Source organism: Taudactylus pleione, unplaced genomic scaffold (assembly GCF_031769625.1).
Source record: "Taudactylus pleione unplaced genomic scaffold, aTauple2 ptg000005l, whole genome shotgun sequence".
NCBI lineage: Eukaryota > Metazoa > Chordata > Amphibia > Anura > Myobatrachidae > Taudactylus > Taudactylus pleione.
The window spans coordinates 25,277,758-25,284,355 of record NW_028284408.1 but is presented as its reverse complement, the minus strand read 5'-3'; positions in this window follow the sequence as shown (position 1 = coordinate 25,284,355).

The following is a 6,598-nucleotide window of genomic DNA, read 5'->3' as shown; positions in this document are numbered from 1 at the left end:
TCTAGTCTAGATTAAAACCCCTCCCTTAATGCACCTGTGAAAGACTATTAAATTGATCTGTGCACCCACTACTTTATATGACTGTTTTGAGAGATATGGGTGGAACCAGCATTAAGAATGGTGCTGGTTTATGTAGTGCTATTTGGAGGATTCTGGGTTACATCCAGGTGAGCAAAAAATATGGTAGTTGCTCAATCAGCTTAATGATATACTACAGGTGGGAGACGTCTCTCCTATAGTTCAGAGGACTCAGAACAGCCAGGCGGACCGCAGGAGCGGGGCTTAAGGTAAGTATAGGGTTTTTTTTGCGTAAGCGGCACTATAGGGGGCATAACTACTGGAGGCATTACACAGGGGGCATTACTACTTGGGGCATTACTACTGGGGGCATTAAACAGGGGCATTACTACTGGGGGCATTACATGGGGGGCACTACTACTACTGGGGGCATTACACAGGGGACATTACACAGGCGCCATTACTACTGGGGGCATTACACAGGGGGTACTACTACTACTGGGGGCATTACTACAGGGGGCATTACTACAAGGGGCAGCACTCATGGGGGCACTGCATAAGGGGCACCATTACTGGGGGCACTGAATAAGGGACACTGCATAAGGGGCACCACTGGGGTCACTGAATAAGGAACACGACTACTGTGGGCACTGCATAAGGGGCACTACAACTACTAGGTACACTGCATAAGGGGCACCACTACTAAGAGCACTGCATAAGGGGCACCACTATTGGGGGCACTATCACTGTGGGCACTGCATAAGGGGCACTACCACTACTGGGGGCACTGCATATGGGGCAACACTACTGAGGGCAATGCTGTGTGTCATACCTGAATAAGAGACACTATTATGTGGTGTAATGTGAATCGGGTGATTCAAGATTGTGCTACTGTGTGGTGTAATTTGAATTGGGAATACTATTGTGTGACCACGCAAATTTGTTTTGAGACCACGCACCCTTTTATCAGCGCGCGCGCTGTCCCTTTTTTTACAAAAGCGTCAGGCGGGAGGGTGAGTTCCACCACTTCTCTAGGACCACTTTAAGCACTGCCGGTGCCCCTAACGCTACATGATAATAGCACCCTTTTTGGGTCACATAATTACATACTGTTTTGCCACATGATAATAGCATATGCTTTAATATATCTGAAGGCTCATACACACTAGACCAGTGGTCGCCAACCTTAATTGAGGTGTGAGCTACTTTAGTAAAATTAAACCTCCTGAAGAGCTACTAAAATTGTAGAGAAAAATCTGGTTAATAACCGAACAATTGAAGGTCATTTAATGAAAATAAAAAAAAATGTTTCATAGAAAACAAAAATGCTTAAAATTATTAGAGTGATATTGTTAATACAATTTAAGCACAGGCACATTTCACAGTTAATTACCAGTCTCAAGGAGGTCATACATGCCTACTCTCCCGGAAGTTGCACCCCTGGTAGAGTAGGTATTTCTCCCGCTTTCTGCCCACTTCCTAGTGAAGTGGGCAAAATGGGGATAATTCCTGCACCGATCGGGGGTCCCTGTGTATGGGGTGGGGCTTAATGGTGATTATTTAGCACCGCCCCTATTTAAATTTGCTACAATTTCCCGCAAAGGGGCGTGACTTAATAATGTGAACCGTCAGGCCCCGTCCCCCATCGCAGCCCACCTGCTTCTCCTCCCCGGAGAAAAAAAGTAGGCAAGTATGAAGGAGGTACGTGCAGTAGAGGAGCAAAATATACTGTATAGGCAGGGCTACTGTGTGATTTTCCAGCAGGGTTGCGTAGATGATGTGGAAGCAAGTCAGGCGATTGCTCTAGGGGCTGCGGCAATCACCTGACGCGCCTCCCTGTTGCTCTACCCATGGTTTCGACACCACGGGGGAGCACGCACCAGAGGTCACTTCCTCCTAGTTTACTCGGCAGTACTGCAGCTAGATGAGCTACCAAAATTAAGACCGCGAGCTACCGGTGTGCTGTATGAACACTGGAAGTGGAGCTGCAGTCAGGTCGTTTCTTCTGTCCTACACGACCAGGAGCACAGCAGCAAGTCACTATACACCTTCCCAAGCTCCCATTAGCACATTCTGAGCCAATGCAAGTGCATACCTATCAGTGACATTTGTAGGTTTGCTGGATTATTTTTTCCAGTGATACACTTGCATCAAGTCAGTTGCTCTAATAACAATATTAAATTGGATATTCATCCGTGTGAGTTGATTTTGCACAGTTATTGCTGAAAAATATCATGTCTATATTTATGTCCTTTTGATTGAAGGCTTTTTAACTTTATATTTTACATGTTATGTAATTATTAATGGATATTAAATTCATTTGTACAAAAACCATGAGTTGTATTTAGCTTTTTAGTAGTGGCGCTCCAATTAAAATCAAGTAACAGCTGATAGATTCAGGGGCATCTTAAGAGAGGAGGGGGCCCGTGTTCATTTCCCGTCCGGGGCAACCTCCTCTCTCCCCGGCGGCAGGCAGCTGACTGACGTGGCTGGCCGGCCACCGCAGCATCAGTAGACTCTGGGCCCGGAAATGGCGTGACGGCCATTTGAAGGCGTTTTGAGCAGCGTTGAGACACCCGACGCGGGACCTCGGAGAGGTAAGTTTTAGATAATATGGGAGCAGGGTGAGCGGTGCGTGCCCCCCCTGGACCTGAGGGCCCGTGTGCACCACACATCCTGCACCCATTATAGATACACCCCTGGATAGACTTATTAAAGAACTGGAAGATTTATGCAATGAGTTTAAAAGATATCCAAAGCTGGATAATCATATTTCTATTTACAGCAGCATAAATGATGTTTAGAGTGTTCCATATATGACAAACCATAAATGCAGGTATTAGAAGTATAATTAGAAAGTTCCAATATGGTTGGATAATCAACATTCAGTATGGAGCCTTCCAAAATGGTAAACAGTGAGGGCCATGATTCTCAGGCAGACGCATCCGCGGCTGTCTTTCAGTTCGGCTGCAGCAGTCTACTTACTTACAGTCAGGACCGCCATCAGGGGGGGACAGCCAGTACTCCTGTACCGGGCCGGACAGCTGAGGGGCCGGCTGCTGGCAGAGTAATTGCTACAGTAATTAATCACCCTCACACAGGACACAGAGAGAGTTCTATGAATGAGTCATCACACACAGGACACAGCTAAGCTGTATGTGATGAGTCATTCATTAATTAAGTCTCTGGCCAGCACGCTGCATGATCAGCACATACCTACCAGGTACCAATGTCCTGCTTCTAATACTGTGAATCAGGAGCAGCTGCAGGAGGACCATCTTATAATAAAGCTGGGCCCCCTCTTACAGACAGGTCCCCCTCTCAAGAGTCAGGACCTCATCAAATAAGTAAGTAAGTAGTATGATCTCTGCGAGTCTGCCTCCATCATGACGTCACTCCCATAGTGCCCTGCGGGACCCGGAAGTCGGAGGGAGCTCCGTCCTCCGGCTGCCGCCGGGGGTTTCAATAGGAGCCGGGCGCCCGCTGGTAACACACTCAGCGGGCGCCCGGCAGATGGAGGGAGTCACGGGAGTTCCTCCACTGAGTGGCGTAACTACTGCCCCCGTCGCCCCCAAGCTATCCAGCGCCTCCAAGCCACAGCGGGGGCTGCGGGGGCAGTAGTTACGCCACTGTCCCTTCCTATCTGTGTCTTTGTGTTCTTTACCTAAGTGTGCCTCTCCCTATTTGCACCTCTGTCCCTTTTACTAAGGTGTGCCTCTCCCCATGTATGCCTCTGCCCCCTTGCCATGTCCATGCTGCGTTCCACACCACAGTAACTGAACCTACGGATGGCAGGTAAGTACAGTCTCCTGCTGTAAATCATTGGCTTTTCTCACTTTAAAAAAAATCCTTTATTCCTTTTTAGTCTTTAAAGGCAAATATCGTACATATTTTACATTTACTGTTTAACTGTTTATTTTTGTTATGTGTAATGTGTGTAAATATTGCGATAGGATCACTGGTAAAGTGGTCTGTGGCAGGTACATTTGTCCCAGATTCCTGTCATTATGTGTTTTAAACCCTCAGGAGAAAGTATGCAGTGTAGCAGGCTTGAGTTTCGGCTTTTTGAAAAGCCGGTTTGGGACCTGGGGGTTGTGGGTGAAAGGAGAGGGAGGGCTCCACCCACGGCCACTCCAGGTTTTGGTTCTCGCAGCCTGGTAACAGGCTTGATTGGGTTCCCACCTGAGAGTGGCCAATATAAGCCTAGTGTGTTTAGGGCTGAGTGTCTCACCTGGGAGAGCAGACAGGGAGTTTGCTCAGAGACACTTGGAAAAACCTATCTGTGAGTACTGTGCTGTGCTTTGTTGCTGGCGAGGGCATTAGGCCCTGCCAGGTTCTGGTAGTGAGGGAACTACCTGTGAAGTTAGTGCCCCGACAGGGCTAGGATTTATGTTTATGTTTTCTTTATGTTTGTTTCTGACATTGTACAATAAAGACTGGCACCGACCAGCTTGTACTTGCATCCAGACTGGTGTGCTGCTTCCCTGCTGCTGTGTGTGTGTGTGTAAGGAAGGAGTCCTCTACCCAGGAGAGGGACCCCCTAACCTAACTGTGTCACAATATATATAATATTATATATATATATATATATATATATATAATGTCACTACTGTGGTGGAATCTCATTGCATGCACATGCTCCAGGTACCAGACCTCAACCTCACACCACTGCGTCCACCAATTCTTTAGGGTGCGTTACCAAGGAGGTGTGGGGCCCTGTTTTTTTCATTTGTACAGGGCCTCACTATTTCTGATGGCAGCCCTGCTTACAGTATGCTAATGTGAGAATCCACCCCTGTATACAGAAAATCCATGCAACTGCATGTGCAAGCCTATCCCACCCATTGTTTTCCCATACACAGATACATTCATCATTATTAGTATATGAACTTGCACTCACTACATGCCAAAAGATTGCATCTTCATCTGCACACATTATAACAGGGGTTCCCAACCACGGTCCTCAAGGCACACTAACAGTCCAGGTTTTTACGGACAGCCATACTTGAGCACATGTGACTAAATTAGTACCTCAGTTATTTTGATTTAACCATCTGTGCTTGGATATCACTAAAACCAGGACTGTTTGTGTGCCTTGAGGACTGAGGTTGGGAATCACTGCACTATAATCAAGCATGAAAGTTGGTCTAGGCACACACAACACTCCCATGACACTCCCACGAGATGGAACAGTTTCATGTGTTTGCATGGTCACTGCTTAGAAATCCCCATTCTAATGAAAGTGTTGCCTGTTGACAGACGGATCAATCATATGCACTAGCGTTTCCCGACCGTTTGTATAAGCCTGGTCCAGGAGATGCGCAGTGACCAATCTCTTTCTTTGCCGCATGCACGGTATGCTAAAATCTGCATGATCTGTCTGCATTTCCACTTGTGTCTGACTGAATTTGCAGGTAGGAGTAATAAATGAAAGTCACAATACATTAGAGATACTTACTGACTTCCTAGGCAGGGGTCCATTAGCATTACTTGAATGCAGGATGACTGTGGGGCCCATTTATTATTCAATATTTGAGGTAAAATCCCAGAAAACACACATTTTTGGGGGTTTACCTCAAATACTAAGTATCCCCCGGATGTATGATGGAGGGACCGCAGCAGATATCTCCGATACCTGCTGCGATCCCTCCTTTGCCGCTGGCAGCCGCCTCCCCCATAGGTTTCTATGGGGGATGCGATGCTGCCAAATGTACCAATATTCAGAATGCAAAGCACTCCCGATATTGGCCCCAGCAGCTAACGCCATCTGAAGATAGCGTTAGGCGCTGTAGTCTATAGGCACTTACCGCATATCAGCCAGCGGAGGGATCTCCCAGATCCCTCCACCGGCAATGGGCACCGCTCATGTGCAGTCCGCTGGACTGCGCTTGCGCAGCAGTCCCAAATTTTTCGGAGCCTGTCACCCTGCATGTACCGGTTAATACATCCGGCCGCTCTTTTGCAATGCGTTCATGGGCGGTACTGCATGCCTTGATCGCATTCCAAAATGCAATCATTAATAAATGGGCCCCTGTGTCTCCCAGAGTTATTCGTTCTGGACCCTCCTGTCAATGTGAATATCTGCCCACAAATCCTGGTTAGCTTATGGTATGTTGTTCTCCAGTGGAGTGAGGGCTCGATCCAGACCCGCTCGGTATGTGTGTACGCTCGCTCGATGCGTATGCAAATTCGGCTAAGTGACAGCAAGGCAGGCGATAGCAAGGCATAAATGTGATACCCCCCAAAGTATTTATTATCTAAAAATATACAATGTTAACAAGGATAATCTGTTTGTGAATACAGTGAAGTTGTAAAAATGAATAAAAATGCGGAGTCTCCCTGCAGTCGGCAGGAGAGAGGAGAGGCTGCGGACATCCGAGGGAGCCGGAGGAATCTGAACGGAGGAGGTCGCGTCAGTCGGGCGCTGCCTCCAAGCCTGCCCCGCATAGTGAGTGACAGCCGGGGAGCCGAACGGCCGCTGCGAGGGCGGTAATAGGAGGAAGCAAAGACAGAGGGAGACGCCCAGAGACCTTCCCCCGGGGCTGGTGAGTGACAGCCGGGGAGCTAAGTGACTGCTGTG